This window comes from Mus caroli, unplaced genomic scaffold, assembly GCF_978045245.1.
Source record: "Mus caroli unplaced genomic scaffold, Mus_caroli_1 scaffold_1, whole genome shotgun sequence".
Lineage (NCBI taxonomy): Eukaryota > Metazoa > Chordata > Mammalia > Rodentia > Muridae > Mus > Mus caroli.
In genome coordinates, this window is record NW_028227256.1 from 133,607,859 (window position 1) to 133,631,311 (window position 23,453).

The window sequence follows — 23,453 nt, forward strand, 5'->3', positions numbered from 1 at the left end:
AGTCACAGACTAAATATTAGCTAAAATATTCCTTAGACTTGCTGATGCATAATTTGAACAAAAGTAACATCTAATTTGTAACTGCTGAAGTTTTTTTTTTAAAGATTTATTTATTTATTTGGTTATTTAATTTATATGAGTACAGTGTCACTGTCTTTAGACACCCCAGAAGAGGATATCAGATCCCATTACAGAGGGTTGTGAGCCACCATATGGTTGCTGGAAATTGAACTCAGGACCTTTGAAAGAGCAGGCAGTGCTCTTAACCGCTGAGCCATCTCTCCAGCCCTGTAACTGCTGAAGTTTATCACAAATATGCACATTAAATACATTTAGTAGCCAGGCATGGTGGCACACACCTTTAATCCTAGCACTTGGGAGGCAGAGATAGGCGGATTTCTGAGTTCGAGGCCAGCCTGGTCTACAGAGCGAGTTCCAGGACAGCCAGGGCTATACAGAGAAACCCTGTCTCAAAAGAAAGAAAGAAAGAAAGAAAAGAAAAAAACACATTTAGTGAATCTTACAGTCATATAACATATAAACTTATGCTATCATTTATATAATTCTTATTGTTTTTCTTTTTTATTGGATATTTTCATTATTTACATTTCAAATGTTATCCCCTTTTCTAGTTTCCCTCCCTCCCGGAAACCCTCTATTCCATCCCTCCTCCCTCTGCTTCTATGAGAGTGTTTCTCCACTCACCCACCCACTCCCACCTCTCCACCCTCCATTTCTCTACACTGGGGCATCTATCTAGCCTTCATAAAACCAAGGACCTCTCCTCCCATTGATGCCTGACAAAGGCCATTCTCTGCTACATATGCAGCTGGAGCCATGTGTACTGCTTGGTTGGTGGCTTAGTCCCTGGGAGCTCTACTTGGTTGATATTGTTGTTCTTCCTATGGGGTTGCAAACTCCTTCAGCTCTTTCCGTCCTTTCCTAGCTCCTCTAGTGGGGACCCTGGGCTCAGTCCAATGGTTGGCTGCACGCATCCACCTCTGTATTTGTAAGGCTGTGACAGAGCCTCTCAGGAGACAGCTATATCAGGCTTCTGTCAGCAAGCACTTGTTGGCATCCACAATAGTGCCTGGGTTTGGTAACTGTGTATGGGATGGATCCCCAGGTAGGGCAGTCTCTGGATGGCCTTCCCTTCAGTCTCTGCTGTACATTTTGTCTCCATATTTGCTCCTGTGAGTATTTTGTTTCCCTTTCTAGGAAGGACCAAAGCACCTACACTTTGGTCTTCCTTCTTCTTGAGCTTCAGGTGGTCTGTGAATTATAGTGTTCTGAGCTTGAAATAGATATTTAAAGTGAGTTGTTTGCATCTGAATTCTCTGGATAACCACCATCAGCTTGCTTTTTACCTTTATTGTGGGGGCCACTGGGAAACGCTCTTCAGGCTTTAGGTAGTGTAGACTACCTCTTTAACGATTCAGATGTTTGCTTTTTTGATGATAAAACTTTATTAGACACCTACTTCAGGCCAGGCACTATATAGATCCTGGTTGTAAAATGGAGGGTCAGGCAGTCTGGTTGCTTACCTTCACAGACCCTGTGTTCAAGTGGGAAAGAGTAAGGCTGTGTAACAAAGGTGGTTTCAGAGTCATAGGCGCAGGCACTATGTCATAGGTGTCACTGCAGAAGGCAGCGGACAGCTGGTTAGAAGTAGCCCCGGAAGGCGGGAGCTTCCCTGAGAAGCTGCTGTGATTTAACTATCTGGAGAAAGTAGGTTTTGGGCAGAGAGCACCAAATGCTATGAATCTGAGGTCAAGATCAAGCCCCTGGTGTAATCTCTGCTTTACAGAAAATTTCTCTGTGTGTGTGTGTGTGTGCGTGTGTGTGTGTGTGTGTGTGTGTGTGGGGGGGGTTACCTAAGGAGGAGATTTGATGGGTAATTTCAGCCACAGTCCTAGAGGATGAGAGCTTTGCCTTCCTCTCCATTTCCCTGCCTAGATGTCATTCTCTCTAAGGAGATCTTGGGAGGGGAAGCTTTTAAGAGGCCTGTCAACCTTAAAGAGCCCATTTTGATTTTCCCTGAGTGAGCTAATATCCCACATGTGTGGCCGCAGGGATAAATGAGGTAGTCAGTTATTGATTTTTGCAGTGGCAACTTTTTTCCCTTCCCTTTTAAGTACCAGCAAACTCCAGTTCTGACTATTTCCCACCGGCAGACCCCCGGAGAAGAAAGCTTTGTGAAGACTCTACCTTCCAGCAGCAGTTAAGTGTGCCAGCATGTTCAGTTTCTCCACTGAGTCATTGAAAAAACAAAGACCAGTCAACAAAGAAAAAAAAAAATCCCAGCTACTGGGGAGGTCAAGGCAGGAGAATGGTGAGTTCCAGGAGAGCCTGGACTTCCTAGCAACACCAGGTATCTATTTATATCCCTAATTTTGTTTTCATCATTTATTGAGACAGACTCTTACTATATAGCTTGAACTGACTTCAGATTCACTCTATAGTCTGGCCTGGCCTTGAACATACAGTGATTCTCCTGTCCCCAGTGTGCTGCTATTACAGATGCATTCCGCTAAGGTCAACTAAGAATATCTATTTTTTTAATTAATATGAATCTCATATCTTTTTTAAAAAAAGATTATTTATTTCATGTATCTAAGTACACTGTAGCTGTCTTCATACACACCAGAAGAGGGCATCAGATCCCATTTCAGATGGTTGTGAGCCACCATGTGGATGCTAGGAATTGAACTCAGGACCACTGGAAGAGCAGCCGGTGATCTTAACCACTGAGCCATCTCCAACCCATATTATCTATTTTTTTAATTAGATATTTTCTTTATTTACATTTCAAATGTTATCCCCTTTCCTAGTTTCCCCTTTGAATATCCCCTCCTCCCTCCCCATCCCCCTGCTCCCCAACCCACCCACTCCCGATTATCTATTTTTTTTATATTAGAAGGAGGAATAGTAAGGGACTGCAGCTGTAGTTCAGCGGTAGAGCACTTGCCTAGAGTGAGTCCATTCTCCAGTCAGCCAGGCTCTCTTTTGATAGCTTTCCCATTTCTGCCCCAAGGCCTCACCCTGGGGATAATTGTTATCCTAGATCTGCTCCACATTGATCATTCTTTATGGTCCTTGAGTTGGAAATTGCTAATTTAAAATTGTATTTACTTATTATGAATGAGTGTGTAGTCTGAATGTGTGTATGTGTACTATGTGTCTACCTGGTGCCTGTGGAGGTCAGAAGAGAGCATCTGGTCCCCTTGAACTGGCGTTACTATGTGGGTATTGGGACCTGAATAGCTGTGGGTCACTAGGTTGGTGCTTGGAACAGAAACCAGGTCCTCTGCAAGAACAAGTGCAGCTGGGCGTGGTGGCACACACCTTTGATCCCAGCACTTGGGAGGCAGAGGCAGGTGGATTTCTGAGTTTGAGGCCAGCCTGGTCTACAGAGTGAGTTCCAGGACAGCCAGGACTATACAGAGAAACCTTGTCTTGAAAAACAAAGCCAAAAACAACAACAAAAAGCAACAAGTGCACTTAACTGATGAACTATTTCTTTAGTTTCACCTTGGAGAAGGTTAGTCATTCATGCAGAGTCTGTGTCTGTTTCCACTTATATCAGCAGCATCTTTAGTGCCTAACACTTCCTCCATCTCCATCCAGGAGTGCTTATTCACAACCATAACCCCAGCATCCAGGAGGCTGGGAGTGAGGCTTGGGCAGAGTTCAAGGCCTTCTTGGACTACATAGTGAGATCTTGTCTCAAAAAAAGGCTGGGGATATAGTTCACTGGTAGACTATCTGCAAGTACTAGGCCCTAGATTTGATCTTCAGCATTACTAGAAGAAAATAAAGGGAAAAGGCCCACAATAAAGTGAATGCTAACTGGATAAGCCAGAGGAAAAGACTCTATCCGATGTCCTTTCAATTAACCCTCTAATGAGTTTCTCCTTTGGAAAATTAGCCACTCTTCTGAGAGAGTCTGGCAGATGCCTCAAGATGGCCACCGTGGTGGATCTTTATCTGGTGTTTCTACAAAATGACAAATGAGCCCTTGCTAAAAATATGTTCTTCATTTTGTATTGAGACCGAGTGACATCAGCAAGTCAGGAGGGGATGAACATGTATTCTTCTCTTGGGTGTTTAATTGATTAGAATCCTCAATTTTAGTGTTATTTTAGTTTTCAAAGATTTATTTCATTTATTTTTATTTATTTCATTTATTTTATGTGTACAAGTGTATTACCTACATGTATGTCTGTGCACCAAAGCATGCAATGCCTGTGGAATCGAGCTGTTCTGGAACTGGAGTTATGAATGGTTGTCCGGTTACCATGTGGGTGCTGGGAACCTAATCCAGTTCCTCTGCAAGCATAGCAAGTGCTTTCAACTGCCATGAAACATCCCTCCAGCCCCTTAGCATGACTTTAAAGTGTCACAAATAACCTTTAGTAGCTGAGTGTGGTGGTGTATGGTTCTAATCCCAGTACTTGGGAAGTGGAAGCAGATAGATCTTTGTGAATTCAAGGCTAGCCTGGTCTACAGAGCAGTTTCCAGGACCACCAGGACTGCACAGAGAAACTCTGTCTCAATAAAGAAACAAACAGGGTGATGAAAGGATGGACCATTTAGAGACTGCCGTATCCAGGGATCCATCCCATAAGCAGCTTCTAAACGCTGACACCATTGCATACACTAGCAAGATTTTGCTGAAAGGACCCAAATATAGCTGTCTCTTGTGAGACGATGCCGGGGCCTAGCAAACACAGGAGTGGATGTTCACAGTCAGCTATTGGATGTATCACAGGGCTCCCAATGGAGAAGCTAGAGAAAGTACCCAAGGAGCTAAAGGGATCTGCAACCCTATTGTTGGAACAACAGGATATACTAACCAGAACCCCGGAGCTCTTGTCTCTAGCTGCATATGTATCGAAAGATGGCCTAGTCGGCCATCACTGGAAAGAGAGGCCCATTGGACTTGCAAACTTTATATGCCCCAATATAGGGGAATGCCAGGGCCAAAAGAATGGGAATGGGTGGGTAGGGAAGTGGGGGGCGCTATGGGGGACTTTTGGGATAGCATTGGAAATGTAACTGAGGAAAATATGTAATAAAATATTAAAAATTTAAAAAAAAAAAGAAAAAAGAAACAAACAGGGCTGGAGAGATGGCTCAGTGGTTAAGAGCACTGATGGCTCTTCTGAAGTTCTTGAGTTCAAATTCCAATAACCATATGGTGGCTCACAACCATCATAATGAGCGAGCAGGCTGGAGAGAGAGCAACCATCTGTAATGAGATCTGACTCTTCTGGATCGTCTGAAGACAAGCTACAGTGTACTCACATATAATAAATAAATAAATCTTTAAAACAAACAAACAAGCAAACAAAATGAAAAGGAAAACATTAAAAAGAGTGACCATATTAAATGTCACAGAGAAAAAGAGCATCAGAATATATGCACATATTTTTCAAAACCTACTTTAAGAAGGGTTCTCAATGCTTCAACCTCCCTGATAGCCCACCTAGCAAAGGTAGGAGAGAAAATGTATAATGGGACAAGGGGGTTGTGGATCTGTTTAGAAGAAGTTTCTTGGGACGATTCCAATCTTCACTGTCTACTGTCTAGTCCACTTGAATCAGCAGCACTGGCCCTGCACGGCTCTGCCAATTGGCACAAGTCCGGGACACCTCCAGAAGTTCTTTGGTGAGTTCCTCTCTATAAAGTCAGTGAAGAAAGCAAGGGGAGCCAAAGCCAGAGTGTCATCAGTGAAGCCCAGCAAGATGAAGCCTAATGAAGGCCAGCAAGGCAAACCAATGCCGGAGTTCCATCCACTGCCTGTTGGGTTACACTTATACTCTTTCCAAACATCACATGTCCTCTCAAGCATCTGCTCCAGCAAAATACCATATGCCCTTTCCCAAGACAGCTTCCGGAAAATCACCATGTGTCTGCTCTCAGTAAAACATCCTCCATAAGACAGTTTCCAGAAAGACATCACATGACACAACCGAGTCTCCAATGAAACCAGAAATTCCCACTTCTCCAGCAGGCAGGCTAGAGTGTTGGCTTCTCCATATTTCTTAGCTCTCTTTCCTTACTGGAACTCCTTTTTTGTTTGTTTGTTTGTTTTTCAAGACAGGACTTCTCTGTATAACCCTGGCTGTCCTGGAACTCGCTCTATAGACCAGGCTGGCCTCAAACTCAGAAATTTGCCTGCCTCTGCCTCCCAAGTGCTGAGATTAAAGGCGTGTGCCACCACCTTACTATCAGTCTTAAGTCAACTACAACCTTCCTATTTCTCTGCTTGTCTCTGTCCCTTCCTTGACCAGATTCTTAAACCTCATGCTTTTCAGCATGTAGAGCCCTTTCAGACTCTCAGCCCTTCTGGCTTTCAGGACCAGCCCCTCTCTCATCTCTATCCGGGCATCTTAACTGTCTGTCAAGACACTAAGGCTTAGCAACATCTTCCTTGGCAGGGCCAGTCACTCTGTGCTGTGGTGGATTTTGTTCATGTCGTGTAAGAGTCACAGATTCTCATCATGTGTAAATTCCATAGAAAATGACATTCTACTCCAGAATGTCTACTCAGCTTTTGTAGTTTTCCCCTTTTTAATTGTTTTTCATGTGTTACATTTTCCCCTACGAGAATAGGTAAAACTCTACATTGAATGGAACAAGCAAGTGCAAAGCTATATTCTGGTTAGAAGCTGGCATCCTAAGGCCCTGTTGACACTTAGAAAGAGCACTCGCAGCAAATAGGTCTGTAAAGATGTGCCAAGAAAGTGCAAGGAAATGGCAAAAGCCAACACAGAAGGCCAAGTTCATCACCATCATGGAGGGTGCAGTGATTAGGGAACCCCTACAAGAACACACAGACAATCCTTAACAGTAGCTCTCTACATTTTCTTTGTATTTCTCCAATCTCTACAGACCTGGTATCATGGGATCCATCCACCCCATGTGCCTTCTTGGTAGGGACCATAGAAACTCAGGGAGAGTCATACTGGGGTGCTGTCTGCTCTGTCCTTCCCTGCTCCACCCACTCCCGATCCTCCCAAGGTGTCCCTTTGTGACTGACTCAGCCTCTCTGACCTGCGCCAGAGTCCCCAGCCCTAATACCCTGTGCATGTCACCAGGGAGCTGCCAGTGAGACATAGATGACCTCACATAATACTACTTGGAGGCCTAAGGGAAGCCTCTAATATGACGTGTTCAGATTTGAATGTGGGATCTCCTTGCTTTTAGTTCTGTTCACGCAAGGTGTTCTCTACTTGGGTTGATGTTGACATCATCCTTTTGGTGGGAGGAGTCTTGGAGACATGCTTGGCTAGCTTGCATTACTGCCATTGGTCTTGATGGCAGTCATTTCAAACACATGCACCAGCTGACCAAATAAATAATCATCTGTGCTCCCAACCTCCAGTCCCTTTAGCTGTTTATTGTAATAGGTGCCTGACTGATCTCCCTTCTTCATCTGATTTATTAAAACAGAAACAAAAGGGAATTAAAGGGAACAGCAGCAAAGTGAGCCCAAAGACTGGCCTTTAACTGAAACTTTGTTTTCACCTCCTGGATGGCAGGATTACAGAAACATGCTACCATGCCTTGTTCTACATGGATTCCTCTTTCTTTATTCCAAGACTGGCTTTTCTAGGTCCTGTAACTTGACCTGTATGTAGACCAGGTTGGCCTCAAACTCACAGAGACAGACCTGCCTCTGCCTCTGCCTCTGCCTCTGCCTCTGCCTCTGCCTCTGCCTCTGCCTCTGCCTCTGCCTCTGCCTCTGCCTCTGCCTCTGCCTCTGCCTCTGCCTCTGCCTCTGCCTCTGCCTACTGAGGACTGGAATTAATTAAAGGCATGAGCCACCACCCCTTGGCTTCTGAGTAGATTCTTAAATACCTCCTACACCCTCTGTCTGCTGGTCGACTGTCTGTCTGTCTGTCTGCCTGGCTATCATCTATCTTTCTCTTACAGATCTTATCCCTCCTGCCCCCTCCTGTCATCAAGGGCTTCACTTTCAGTAGATAGAAAGCAGGCAGTCTCTTAAAGTATCTACCTTTCTTATGCTAGTGTCTGAAAGCAGAGCCTCACCAGCATGTCCCCGTTTTTGGAGAACCTCACAATGGTCTGTGTCTATAAGGCCCTACTTAGTTTGTGCCCTTCCCACCACACCCTAGCTCTCCTACATCAGGCTCTGCTCTTTCCCCTCTTCCTCTGCTCTGGCTCCTTCCCTATGTCCTGGTAGGACACACACCAGCCTCCAGGCTTTGACTCCACCCAAGCTGGGCAATCACATAGCTTCCTCCTTTGCCTTTTTTAAGTAAATTACTTTATTACCTTGTTCAAACTTGTGATCCACTCTGCCCAGGGCTAACTTGTCCTTTACCATTGTCACATTCCAACACACCAAAGCATTTCCATATGCAGTGTGTGTGTGTGTGTGTGTGTGTGTGTGTGTGTGTGTGAGAGAGACTGTGTCTTCTTTAGCCCTTACAGGCCTCAAATTTGCTCTGTAGCCAACTCTAGCCTTAAACTCCCTGTTCTTCTGTCTCCCAAGTACTTCAACTACAGGTGTGTATCACCACACCCAGCAGGATTTATGTGTCTGCATGTATGTATGGTCAGCACATGTATGCCCCATGATAGAAGAGCATATGGGGCTTCCTGGCACTAGAGTTTCATGCAGTTCTGAGCTAGCACAGCATTAGTGTTGGAAATCCAGCCCACATACTCTGTGAGAACAGCACAGGACTAGATTCTCTGATTTGTCATTCTTTGTATTGTCTCTTCCTTTAATTCTAAGCACTGATCCTGAGCAGGAAAACTAGTTAAACAATTCAGTGGTGTGGGGCTGGAGAGATGGCTCAGTGGTTAAGAGCTCTGGCTGCTTGCTCTTCCAGAGGACCCGAGTTCCATTCCCAGTGTCCACCTGGCTTCTCACAACTCTGTAGTTCCAGGTCCAGGAGTTCTGACTCCCTCTTCTGGTCTCTGGGGGCACTGCATGCACATGGTGTACAGATGTAAATGCAGGCACCGCCCCCTCCCCCAATAAAAAAAAGCTCAAAAAAAAAGAAAAAGAAAAAAAGAAAGAAAAAGAAAAAAGAGAAGAAAGAGAAAAAGAAGAAAGAAAAAGAAGAAAGAGAAAAAAAAGAGAAAAAGAAAAAATTATAGATGATTGGTATTTATTCTACATCACAGTATGTGACCAAAATAAGCAAATTTGTTTCATTAAGCACCTTGGCAAGGAACACACTGGTAACTGAAGGTGAGATGTTTCCTGTCTAAAAACAGCTGTTATTGATTGAGCATCTCTATATGGCAACTCATTTGAAGTATGGAGAGGCAGAGCAGCTTGTCTAAGATGAAACACTAGATAGTGAGGATTTGAACTCAGGTAGTTGACTTTGTTAGTCACTGGGTCACTAGGCTCAAGGGAATGCATTGTGAGACTTTTAATCGATAATCATCACAGGAAGGTATTAATCACACACCTGAGCTTTGTGCAGGAACCAAAGGTGAATGACTTAAGAATTGAAACAAATAATTTTTTTTTTTTTAACCTGAGAGACTGATACTGATCAGGCTGTCAATAAATAGTGATTGAAAGAACAATGTTCTCTGGAGACATAAGCCCGGGCTCCAGGAGGAAGTTAAGCATAGTGGGAAACTATATTAAATGTGTTAAGGTAGCACAGGGAGGAGTTGGGATCAGAAGGAGGTTTAGGGCTTCTAAGTCCAAGGCTACTTCAAGTGTGAATATCTTAGGCTAGCTCCCTGTGGATAACCAGATGCCTAGCAGCCTAGTGATAGAGCATTGCTTTTGCTTGTTAGATAGATGCTAAAACAGAGTGGAGATAACATCCCAATTATACCTTCTAGGCAGTTGTTTCTTCTTCTTCTTCTTCTCCTTCTTCTTCTTCTTCTTCTTCTTCTTCTTCTTCTTCTTCTTCTTCTTCTTCTTCTTCTTCTTCTTCTTCTTCTTCTTCCCTCTCTCTCTCTCTCTCTCTCTCTCTCTCTCTCTCTCTCTCTCTCTCTCTCTCTCTCTCTCTCTCTGTTTCTCTCTCCATTTCTTTCCTTTTTTTTACTTAAAGTTGTTTATTTTAAAAGACTCACTTTGAAAGCTAACATCAGGTTGTTTCTGGTCAGCTAGGTTTCCACCACACATTCTTCACTTTTAAATGCTTCTTCATCTTTAGATTTCCTCCTCTTCCTCCTCTTCTTCCTTCTCCTCCTCTTCTTCCTCCTCTTTCCCCTCCCCTTCCTCCATCATCACCATCATCATCATCATCATCATCAGTTTCATTGCCTGAGATTGAATTCAGGGTTTTGTGCAAACTGGACATGTGCTGTATCACAAACCCATGGTCTAGGTTCATATGTGTGTCTTTTCCTCTTCCAGCGACTTGGGAACTACTAGAGGCCAGATGCTAAGTGTTCTACCTCAGTGTCTAACACAGCTGAGCTCTGCCTAATTCATGGTTTAATACAAGTGTATTTTACTGAATTCTTGTCTTCTAGTCTCTACTTCCTGAGTGATGAGGTTATAGGTGTATACTGCTATTTTTATATGATGCAGATGATCAAAGCCCCAGCTTTGTTGATGGAAGGCCAGTACTCTTCGCAGTCAGCTACAGACCCATTCTCCAAATAAGAGTTTTGTTTTTTTTTTTTTCTCCCTGACTGGTATTGTAGTTTCTAAGAAGAATGTTGGTACCTGAGTTTGTAGCTCAGTGGTAGAGCACTTGCCTAGAATGTCTAAGGCCCCAGGTTCAATACTTGCCCTGGAGGGTGGGGCAGCCAACTCAATCTGAGCTGGGTGTGGTCCCTCATACCTGAAACTGAAGCTCTCAGGAAGCAGAGGCAGGCTTGTGAGTTCCAGCCCTGCCTGAGTGAATAAGACTCTGTCTTGAAATGAAACAAAACAAAAGCAAAAATCCACAAGACAGACACGAAATAATATCAAAACAAAAACAAAAATAATTTTGTAGTAAAGTCTCTCTCTCCCTCACCCTCTCTGTCTCCCCCCTCTCTCTTTGTGTGTAGTGCAGGGGGCTGAGTAATGTATTTCTCCCCATCTTCTCCCTCCTTCTCCTTCCCCCTTCTCATTTCTTCGAAGTACAATCTTTCTCTGTCACCCAGACTGGTGTCAGACTTCCAGCCTCAGGTGACCCTTAGCCTCTCGGATGGCTGGCGTTACAGGTGTTTGGTATTCGGCTTTGTTTGCAGCAGAGTTTTGCTATGTAGCCCAGGAACTCACTTTGAATCCTAGGTTAATCTCCTGTCTTAGCCAATCCCCCTAGCTTGGTCTTCTGAGTCCAAGGAAATACAGCGCTGAGCCACCAATCCCCGCTGAAAAAATATTTTTCTCTTAATGTCTAGATTGAACTGTGTTTTATGAAATCTATTGTTCTCTGATGGTTGATATTGAGCTGATGATCAAAGATGATTTTATTGGAAATTAAAACCTTAAAGTTAAATATTTAGAACCCACAGAGGCCATATTTGGTTCATAAAACAATGAAGAATGACAACAGTCACAAACCAATGAGCGTTTATCGTTGAGAATTTTTACAGAAAGAGCCTTGAGAACCTTAACAGGCTCTTATGAAGAAACCATATTTTCCTGTAGAAATGAGGTAATGAGGTTTTTACAGGATCCAGGTTGCCCAATCTGCTCCTGTGTGAAGCCTTCACTGTCCATGTGGTGAAGGGGGGTAGGGGAGAGCAGGAGTATTTTCCTGAGGTTCCACCACACCCCTTATTTCATGTTTGGACTCAGTTCCAGCAGCACACACCTGCCCAGTGAGTTTTTAATGCCTTACCTACATGAGTGCTGAGTGCTGTGTGGGCCGGGGTGAGGGGGGCTTTAACAGCCTGAGTAAGGGCTTTGCCTCTGCTGAGCCTGTCAGCCCCCCTCCCCTCCCTCCCCCCCAACCCCCCATTTTTCAAGAACCTCCATCAACCCAGCAGGAGATGAACTTCCTAACCACAAGCTGTCATTGTTAGTGTGGCCTGTAGAATTAGTTTTACTAGTTTCACTGAGTATGGCCTGCACTGCTTTATAGCTTTAGATCTCAGTTAATGGGTTGTCACCTCCATCCCAGGTGATAAAGGCGGGGTCCTGGCTTCTCTACATCTCTGAGGACAGTATTGTTGAGGATGACCACTTACAAACCCAGTCTCTTCACGAACTTGTGATATATGGTCTAATTTGATTGAATAGCAATGAAAAGCCAGGCAGCTTGTAGGCAGTTGTTGTATGAAAGCTAGCGACCAGGGTGGTGGGTGTTTTGTTGTGTTGTGTTATTTTCTGCATGTGTGTGTATGAGAAAGAGAAATGATTTCAGTTATTATTTTTTGTCAGTTTTCAAATATATAGGGATTTATTTATTGAATTTTGGAGACAGAGTTTCTCTGTGTAGTTCCAGTTGTCCTGAAACTCATTCTGTAGACCAGGCTGGCCTCAAACTCAGAAATCCACCTCTCTCTTCTCCCAAATTCTGGGATTAAAGGCATGTGTCACTATTGTCAGGCAGGGATTTATTCTTAAAATATTTTGGTTTTATCCTTAATGATGTATGTGTGTTCATCTTGGGGATGTGCACGGGTACCTGCAGCGGTTGGAAGCGGGTACCAGATCTCTTGGAGTTAGAGGGAGTTGTGAGCTGTTCAACAGGGTTGCTGGGAACCAAACATGGGTCCTCTGGAAGAACAGCAAGGGGCTCTTAACCCTGTGCGGTCTCCAGCCCCATGGGTTTACTTTACAATGCTATAGGTTTATATCATTATGTGAGTGAACGTAATGATGGGGTGAACTGGGAAAATTCACTAGTAACCTGTAAATGATCCATGATTAGTCCATGAATATAGATAATATCAACAAATCAATAACAAAACCACTAATAGTGTTGGCATACTCCTGAGACTAGAGGATTCTGAGTTTGAGGCTAGCCTGAGCTAGCTGGTGAGAGTTTGAGGCTAGCCTGAGCTAGCTGGTTAGAGTCTACTTACAAAGCAACAATGGAACACAATGAAAATAGGGTTGGAGAGAGAGATAGGAGGGGGGGGAAAGGGAGGAGTCGGACGGGAAGGGGAGGGACAGGGTGGGGGAGAAGTAGGATGGGGGAGGGAGTAGGTGTAGGAGAGGGGACTAATAACAACTGAGTGGGAAATATTAAGAGATACAAAAATCATAATTTTACAAAATGTAAATTAAAATGATAAGAGATAGCACCTTACCACCACCAGATTAAAAATTTAAAATCCAGTTCACAGCCTCAAACCTCAAGAGGCTTAGTCCATAATTATTTATATTTACCTCATTTTATTTCATATTCTTAAATTTCATTTAAACATTTTTTTCATTTATTTATTTATTGTGCATGTGTCATGTGTGCACATGTGTGTCATGGCACATGTGTGGAGGTCAGAGGAAAATTCACTATGGGGTCAATTCTCTCCCTTTTCTCCTTGATGCTAACAAACTTTGAGACATCTTGTGGCCTTTTTTGTCTTTGTTTGTTTATTTGATTGAGACAGGGTTTCTCTGTGTAGCCCTGGAAGTTCTGAAACTCACTCTATAGACCAGGGTGGTCTCAAACTCAAAGATCTGCCCGCCTCTGCCTTCTGAGTGCTGGGATTAGAGTTCACCACTGCTTGTTTTTATTTTTATGTATTTATTCATTTTGAGACATGCTCTCATTTCATAGCCTTGCTGGGTGTGTAGGTGTGAAACTTGCAAGATGGATAAGGCTTACTTTGAACTTACAGTCGTTCCTCTGCCTCTGAGTGCTACCAGGCACGGAGTGGAGTGATTTAATGACTTTCACAAGGTCACAGATTGGAAGGTAAGGCAGAGGCAGGAATTTGAAGGCGGACTGGTTCTGGTGTGTGAGCCCCTCGCTTCTGGCCTGTCTAACAGGATCTCTGCTGTAGAATGCCAGGAACTTCCCCGTTAGCATTTGAGGTTTGAGGACCCTGTCTAGGGAGGAACTCCATTCTGAAGGGGACAATGCTGGTTAGCCTAGGGGCAGGGCTGGAGATGGAGCGCATGGCCGGTTGTTGGAGGAAGTGTGCCCTTGCGTGTAGAATTTTTAAATGCACTTCTTATTACGTGAAGCAGAATGCTCACCATTTCAATCCTAGTCTGCCCCCCCCAAGCCCCTCCCCCCCCCAGAACTCACTCTGTAGACCATGCTGGCCTCAAGCTCAGAAATCTGCCTGCCTCTGCCTCCCAAGTGCTGGGATGAAAGGCTTGCGCCACCACGGCCGGCCAACCCTAGTCGATTTTGTGACACTTCTACGACATCACTTTTCCTAACCCAGAAATGTCCCAGCTCCAGTCTCAGGATTTAGGTACATTTTACCAGGCACTCCCACTTATTTAATGGCCCAGGAAAGCGTGTTGAAGTCAGAGGAGTTCTTTGCTCTGCTCTTTTTTTTTTTTTTTTAAAGATTTATTTATTATATGTAAGTACACTGTAGCTGTCTTCAGACACTCCAGAAGAGGGCGCCAGATCTCGTTACAGATGGTTGTTAGCCACCATGTGGTTGCTGGGATTTGAACTCTGGACCTTTGGAAGAGCAGTCGGGTGCTCTTACCCACTGAGCCATCTCACCAGCCCCCCTTTGCTCTGCTCTTTGGAGCATCCTGCAAAGATGGTTCCCCCAGACTCTACCAACAAACAATTGCTTGTTCTGGCAAGGTGATTCACCCCCGCATCCTCCTTCCTTCTTGGATCCAGTGCAGTGTGGAAAGAGCCTCAGAAGCCAGGGTTTCTTCCTCACTGGGATAATCCGGGGCTATCCTGTGGCAGGATTGGATTTTGAGCAGTGTTGGCGATTTGTTTTTTGGGAGTACAAAGCAAGCAATAAATCTGTCACCCTGAAAAATCAGGTTGTGACCTAAAGAAGGAGCAAATTGTGACTTCAGGTAAAAAAAAGTGACCTGCCAGGGAGGGTAATTCATCAAGATAACAAAAATGCCGGGCGCTCTCCAGGCCTGCCCAGGAGAAGGGCCGCAGTAAGCACATTCAGGAGATGCAAGAGTCCGAATATTTTAAACTGATCAATATTTCCAGGGCTCACAAGCAGCCCAAACCCTGAGCATCTCTCAAAGCAAGTGCATTGCTCACCTGGTTTGTAAAGAGCAAAAACGGAGCGGAAAAAATGTTGCCACTCAACAGCAGGCATTCTTTGTAGGATGAAAATAAATAAATACCTCCTGGGGATTTAGGCACAAATACATTTGGAGGGGTGTTTGTGTGTAAGGGGGAATTAAGCGATCATGTTTAAGCATATGGAAATCACTATTGGCATTAATGTGTTCCCCCATTTTTACATTAGAACTGCTAGGGAGGGGAGTTGAAGCAAATAGCTTTATCTTGGGACTCCTCGGTGATGGTGATGGATGGAAAGGAGAAACAGTTCTGACTTCCACTGGTGTTGCATACTTTCCATTTGCCCTGCTACTCCTCTACCCTGCTCCAGGGCCCAGGATACTGCTCCAGCCCCCACTTGGTTCTTGGTTGGGTGGGGTCAGTGGGTGGCACCTGCTGGAGAGTTCTGGGATGAGAGGGTTTATCTCCATGCAGGGTGGCCGCAGGCTGATTGGCCGGACTTCCCAAAGCTTTGGCTGGTCTTTCTCCACAATGCTTTATCTCTAGGCTGCTGTACTTCGTTGACCAAGCCCATAAACACACCTTCTTTCTGATACTTCAGGCACTAAACCAGTGAGCAGTTTCTTTTCCAGTTCTTACGTGGCAGACAATTTGAGTAGACTTCAGTGTGACCAGGATACTCAGGGATTCTGGATCACTGAGGCTCCTCAAAGGACTCCCATCTCCTGAAATGGTCCCGACAAGTGTGATTAGTCACTGGATAACGACATGCAGAGTCTGTGAGTTCCTCTGTAGTGATCCACACAGGCTGCAGGTGTTGTGAAACTGTGATTCTGCCAGGAAGTTTTGCTAACAAGCCCTGATAGGAGGAGCCCCACATTATGTCATCCTTTGGTTCTGGTAAAGTTGAAGGCTAGATAAAACACCCATTATCTCTCTCAACCACAGCAGCCATGTGGCCAGCGTGTATTCTCACTTCACAGTTGTCCACGAAACGAACTTGGCAGGCTCACCCCTTTTCTCAGAAGAGATTTAATAGTGGCAAGCTTTGTACCTCAAAGACTTCGTTACTCTGACCAGTTCTCTCTGCTCCATACTTACTGGTGTCCTGAGAGAGATACCTAATACTGTATACCCATTACAAAATGAATGTGCCCCAACTTTAAATCTACTAATTTTTTTTTTTTTTTCGAGATAGGGTTTCTCTGTATAGCCCTGGCTGTCCTGGAACTCACTTTATAGACCAGGCTGGCCTCGAACTCAAAAATTCTCCTGCCTCTGCCTCCCCAGTGCTAGGATTAAAGGCGTGTGCCACCACGCCCGGCTAAATCTACTAATTTGAATTATAAAAAAATCATTCTTACTTGGTGTGTGTGTGTGTGTGTGTGTGTGTACATGCGCACATGAGCATGCCAGAGGACAACTTGCAGGAGTTCATTGTTCTGGATTTGGAACTGAGGACATCGGTTTTAGCTGTGAGTGACTTTATGTGAGGAGCAGCTCTCTGGTGTTTTTGGTTTTGTTGTTTGTATTTTGAAGACAAGTTTTCTTGTGTAGCCCTGGCTGTTCTGGAACTCTACAGACCGGACTGGTCTGGAACTCAGAAATCTGCCTGCTTCTGCTTCCCAAGCCCTAGGGTTAAAGGCGTGACCACCACACACAGCTATTGGAGGAACCATCTTATCTGCCTGTTATTTAAAATATTTTGGGTGAGATCAGACAGATTTCCATGGGTAGGAAGCAGGAGCCAGTGTCACAAGGTGTGTCACCTGACAAAGCACGTTTACAATGCCAAATGCCCAGTGGGTCCTGCGGCATTTCAGGCTGAGGTAGCTCTATGGAAGCAAAAGATAAGCTCCTCCCTGCGTCCTCCTTTTTGAGACTGGGTCTTTCTATTTTGTCTGGGTTGATCTTGAACTCGCAACCCTGGTTCTGCCGAAGTCCTCCAAGCCGTGGGCTTACAGGTATATGCTATACACTTTTGAGCATTGACTCTTATGTATTAATACTCTTTAAAAATTTTAAAAATAAAACACAACAAACTCAAAAGGTGTAGTGGCTCACACTTGTAAATTCCAACACTTGAGAGGGTGAGGCAGGAGGATTGTTGAGAGTTTGATGCAATCTTGTGCTACCAAATGTTTAAGATCAGCCAGGCTTTAGAGACCCTGTATCAAACAAACGACTCAAAGGTGGTAGGGGATAGTTTCTCTCTTCATAGCTCTATTTTAAAAGTCATTGGTCATTGCCAACCAAATGGTGGTGGCACACACCTTTGATCAGAGCACTCTGAGTTCGAGACCAGCCTAGTCCACAGAGCCAGTTCTAGGATAGCCAGGGCTACACAGAGAAACCCTGCCTTGAAAAACCAAACCAAAATCAACACCAACAAAAAGAATTGCCTATCTAGCTGTCTTTATTTCTTTACTCAGCTTCTTCTTCTTTTTTTTTTTTAAATATTTATTTATTTATCTATCTATCATATGTAAGTACACTGTAGCTGTCTTCAGACACTCCAGAAGAGGGCATCAGATTTTGTTACGGATGGTTGTGAGCCACCATGTGGTTGCTGGGATTTGAACACAGGACCTTTGGAAGAACGCTCTTAACCGCTGAGCCATCTCACCAGCCCTCTCAGCTTCTTTATATAAAAAAATATTTTGAAACTAGATCTCCCTGTAGGGTCCAGACTGGCCTCAGACACATGATCTTCTTGCCTCAGGCTCCAGAGCAGCTAGGATTGCAAAGCACTGACTCTGACTTCTTTAGTACATCTTGCATGGGATGCCAAGACTTTAGGGTTTCATTTTACTTGAATTCCACACCAAATCAGACTGTGCTGGCCACTGCCTCTTGCGGTTCTCTGTTGGCCCAATGGCTTACTCTCTCCTCTTTTTGGCTACTTTGCTCTTCTTTGGCCCTAGTCTTTCTCAAGTCTACACACTTCATTGTGTCTTAGAGCTCAGTTACTTATTCTCTGTTGTGAGTCATGGCCATGAACTATGAGTCCACTGTCACTGTCTTTAGACACACTGGAAGAGGGCATCAGATCTCATTACAGATGGTTGTGAGCCACCATGTGGTTGCTGGGAATTGAACTCAGGACCTCTGGAAGAGCAGTCAGTGCTCTTAACCTCTGAGCCATCTCTCCAGCCCCAGGATCTATTTATAATCATCTTGTCCAGATTGAAGAATCTGCTGGACACAGGTGAAACTCAGACTGGGAGGGGATGATGCATCAAGGCACTCATTTCATTTAATCTTGCACACGGAAGGGGTTGTCGCGCCCACACGTCACAGGTAGGGAAATGAAGGTTGAGCAACATCTTTTTCTCTACAGCCCAGTGAGTTAAAGATTGCACCTCAAACTCCACGTTCCACTTTAGGGTTAACTTGTTCTGACAGATGCTTCCTCAGGGGATGCTGCCGATCCATAAAGCAGCCTGGAAAAGTGGCAACGTGAGATATGTAGGACCCGGTGGTTTTATCATTGTAGGCAAGTCACAGTCAACCTCAATAGAGAGCAGCACAGGTCTAAAGTGCTGCAGGTGCAGGTAAGGCGGGGCCTCCAGAGGTGGGCTTGGTCAGTGATCCCACAGAAGATGGGAGTTCCAGGTCCATTGGAAGATAAATTCTGGCCAGAGGCATCCTGTGCCACCCAGTGTCTACCCTTGAGTCACCACCTGTGCCTTTGCTTTTTTCTGTTCTTTGGACTCATGCTGTAACCCGTTGACCCTGTTTTACCTTCTATTCTTCAGGCTGTGCATCCATTACTTCCTCTACTCTCCAGTTGAGATCTAGAGCTTTCTAAGATGTTGTCTAGGCTGAGAGATGATCAAATGATTCCCCCCTAAACCTCTGTGTTTCTGTAAGTGGGGTTCATGCAGTGTTTGCTTTGTGGTGACTCTTCTCTCCTTCCCATGTCACCTGTGGCTTAGATCCGGTGATATCTTGGGATTTCCACGAGCGAGAGGAAGTTAATCAGGAGAGGTCCTAGCTAGCTGACATTTATTGTGGAGGCACTAACTTTTATAACTCTATTGTGTTTTAATCCTCTCAATTTTCTGGCAATTTAGAAGAACAACTATTTATAAGGGGATTAGCTATGTCTTCAGGCTGCCAATGTTTTCTGAGAGTGAAGCTGTGCCTGGCGTCAGAGGCTGGCTTATTTCCCTTCACCCTTTAACAAACTGCTCAACTGTATATGTTTTCACTGAGGAGCCAATCATTTAGAAAGTGAAGAATTTTGATTAAAATCCAAGTGGTTGTTGTTAGGAATTCTGGAAGCAGGAGTAATGAAATTACTCCAAGCTACATTTGTTTATTTGTTCAGTTTATTTCTGAGATGGTCTCAGCATGTAACTCTTGTTTGATTTCAGTTTCCTAAAGGCTGGGATAGTAAGCCTGTGCTACTATGTGTTGTGGGTCCTAAAACTGGCAGAACTATGTGGCTTGTGAAAAAACTCAGGGATACAGCTGGGAGTCTTTTTGCTTTAGCAGGGCCCATCAGTGTAAGCCACAAATGGGTCCCTGGGTTATGGTTGGAGGTAGTTATGGGGGTTGGGGGTTGTTGGAACTCCTGAAGGCCTGGTCCTTAGAAGGATTTGGAGTTAATTAACAGTAGCTAGTGAGACTTGATCAGAATAATTTCACAAGAGTTGTTAAGTCATTATAAGAGAACTTCCTTTTTTTTTTTTAAAGATTTATTTATTTATTATATGTAAGTACACTGTAGCTGTCTTCAGACACTACAGAAGAGGGCGCCAGATATCGTTACAGATGGTTGTGAGCCACCATGTGGTTGCTGGGAATTGAACTCTGGACCTTCGGAAGAGCAGTCGGGTGCTCTTACCCACTGAGCCATCTCACCAGCCCGAGAACTTCCTTTGATTGAAAAAAAAAATCATAAACTTGGAGGCTTTGTCTCTCAAGTGCTGAGACTAAAGGTGTTTGCTCTCCTGTACAACCCCAGACCAGTGTTCTGGACCGAGCTCTATGTTGTTTCCCCAAAGACAAGACTCAAAATCAAAATGAAGCCACTCCTGTTTTATGCTCCTTCTTATCAAGCTATGAGAGAAATCGGGATTAGAGAGAACAGCCACTTTTATTTATTTGTTTGTTTATTTATTTACTTAGGGTTTTTTGAGACAGGGTTTCTCTGTATAGCCCTGGCTGTCCTGAAACTCACTTTGTAGACCAGGCTGGCCTCGAACTCAGAAATCCACCTGCCTCTGCCTCTCCAGTGCTGGGATTAAAGGTGTGTGCCACCAAGCCCAGCTACAGTCACTATTTTTTTTAGGCAGAGCAGCTTCCCTAGCAAGATAATAACATCCCCTCCCAGTCTTCATCCTTATACAAAGTAGCCTGAGAAGACACAGTGTTAACTAGTAGGTTATATGTTCTTCCATTTCCTGGCTCCCGCCCAACAAAGAAAGTAACGAAGAGATAGATCAGAGTGGGCTTTGAGGTTTTAAAAGACCCACGCTATTCCTAGTGCTCTCTTTTTGCTGCTCCCTGTTTTGTGGATTGGAATGGGAGCTCTCAGCTGCTGCTCCAGGCTGTGCTTGCCTGCCTGCTGCCATGCTCCGCCACCATGATGTCTGTGGACTGTAACCCCCTGGGACTGTGAACCCCAAATCAAACATTTTTGTAAGTTGCCTTAGATACAGTGTTTTGTCATGGCAATAAAAAAAGATAACTAAGACACTTTTCTGCAGCAATAATTTAAGTGTAATTATAAGGAAAAGAGTTGAAACCTTCCAGTTATGTGTGTGGACATTTTGCCTGCGTGCCTGGTGCCTACGGATGTGAGCTACTCACGGGGAACTAAACTCAGGTCCTCTGCAAGAGCAGTAATTGCTCTTTACTGCCTAGCCAACTTTCCAGTCCCAAGTAGAATTTTATACAAGATATATGGTTACTGTAATGCTGGGTAGATGAGAGTGGTGGTTTCTAAACTTAATGGGTCGTCCTACTTTCTTGAGTTTTTTAAAATTTGAATTTCCCAGGTCCTATCACTGGGGATTTTTGGTCCTATCTATCGCCCACCTCGGGAAGACAGTCACCTGATGGTAAGATAGGTTTAAAACTACTAAATTTCTAAATTTATTTTCAGTGGTAGATCCTGAATTTGGAATTCTTTTAAAATTTATAATACTGAGAAAATTCTTTTTAGCTCCCTGCATAAGTGCAGGAGACATCGTAGAGCATGAATAAGACACAAAGAAAGTGACTGCGTCAGTGTCCGAGGAGATGGCTCTGGTCCCCTAAATGCCACCATCCTCCGCTTCTCGAGATACCTGGATTTTAAATGCTTTCTGAAAATACAACAATTCTAGAACAGATTTTTTTTAATACACATAGAAAAATTATTCATCTCCTGTGACCTTATCACTGCTTGGGGGATAACTGATAGTGTTCGTAGTCATTTCCTCTGATGCCTCTGTCATGCCTCCCCACACCCCTGTGCCTGAATCCAGTGCCCTGAATAATACAGGCAGTTGCTTCACTTCTGAGGTAAACCTCCAGCTTTTACTCTCTCCTTGTATGTGGATACTTTTTGGTTTCAAGGATTGAAAGTCACACAGTTCTTAAATAGAAAAAAAATATATATAATTAAATATTATATATTAAATTCTGATTTGTGGTCCAAAATGTTGACGCCCATGCTACATGCCTGTCTTCAGACACTGCGGACTCAGTCTTCTATTTTCTTCTATAATGCAGTTAGCTAGAGGATTGGCAATACCTTACTGGACTTCTTATTCTTTTCCATTTTAGTTTCTCCTCAAAGAGCACGGGCCCTGTGTTTATCACGGGCTTTCCCGTCATCCCTCTTGGTCGGGTGCTGTGTGCCAAGGGCGTTAGAAGACCCCAGCCCCAGCTACACCATTTTGCTCTGAGCTGCTTCTGGTTCCCTTTGAACACTGAAGGAAGATGGAGGCTGCAGAAAGCCAAAGGACGAGGACAAGCGGCAAACCCAAGCTTTGCCTGAGCTTTGCCGTCCGCCCGTCCGCCCTGAAATAAACCTCTTCAATGCTGTACTCCCATTAGTGGCTTGTTTTCAAACGTATTTCCAAGGAGATGAATTTGGCTCTTTATTTCTCCAGGCTCCTTTGGCCCTCTATTACTTTAACTGCAGAGTTACATTTGCTGAAGTATGTCTGCACCGAAGCCCGGCAGAGCACATTAACAGAGCCCGGCGCAGCACGGCTAAGTAACCCAGTAAAAGTATCCTTGTTGTGCGGTGCACACGGCCCCGGGACCATTTCAGTTACGGCTGTAATTAGTTCTGATTCAAGTATTTCACTGAGAATGAGCTTTCTAGATAGAAAGTGGTCAGATGGAGCTCGGCAGTCGGGATGGGAATGGAGGATTCAGATGGCAGCCGGAGCCTGAAGGAGAGACGAGAGATGCTTCTATATGCCCCAATTTGTAGCATTTCTGATTTTTATATGGACATTAAACTTGGTCTAGCTGAGTGCCATTTGCTCTAAGAGATGATAATGTACACTCATCCCTGTGCTTTCTGAAAAATAGACTAAGGCTGGAGGTGGCATCGGTATGGGACCACATGGAGTGATGTCTACACTACAGAGTGCCTGGTATGTGGGCTTGCAGACGGGGGAAAGAATAAACACGCTTTACCTGATAGTTTTAGGTGACATTGTTTTGACCCTTGACTGCAGATGCATGATCATAGATATTATTTCTAGAAGATGCACAAGAGATCATATTTTCTTAAGTTGCAAAAATAACGTTTTTTATCAATGAGTCAGCAGAATATTTATTATGGGCCAGGGAGTTTGCAAGACTTTAAAAGTGGTTTATGGGTCTCTCTCTCTCTTTCTCTCTCTCTCGCATTTGATGTTGAAATACTTGTCAAAACACTTACAAGGAGGAACAATTAATCCTGGTTCCTGATTAAAGACGGTTCAGTTCAGGGAGAGTGTGGCAGCAGAGGAGAAGCAGGGAAGTGGACCCTCCTGCAGGGCTCCAGCTTCCTTCTTGATGTCCTTGCATTCTCCCTAGGTCCGAAGTCTTTGGGGTGACCTTCATCCATTTTAGTCAGTGCTCTGTGCAAACCCATCACAGACACACTGGAGGTGTGCCGCCCCAAGCTCCTGGTCTTTCATACCTCCCTCACAGGGAATCCACCGTTCCCGCCCACTACTGCATTCATATCATTTGCTAGGATTATGATGGCTTCCATGACCAGCCCGTTCGTATTTCTCTCATACCTGTGTGGACTCCCTACCTCTCACTTTCCCACACTCATGTCCTTCTGTTGTGTTTTATGATCCATCCATGTACCTTGGAACTAACCACTGGAGTCTGGTTGGTTCCTCAGTGGGGGTACAATGGAAG

General features: G+C 44.4%; 1 long non-coding RNA gene across 2 annotated transcripts; it reads left to right on the top strand.

Annotated features, from left to right (window-relative positions):
* Positions 1-1,674: 1,674 nt before the first annotated feature.
* On the top strand, positions 1,675-22,067 carry LOC110305461 (uncharacterized). Of its 2 annotated transcripts, none has more exons than XR_002379161.1 (4): positions 1,675-1,728; positions 2,175-2,371; positions 21,095-21,157; positions 21,867-22,067. It is a non-coding gene; the product is annotated as an uncharacterized LOC110305461 (long non-coding RNA). The 2 variants fall into 2 exon arrangements; XR_015045252.1 differs by having other exon boundaries at positions 1,688-1,728; positions 2,136-2,371.
* Positions 22,068-23,453: the final 1,386 nt, after the last annotated feature.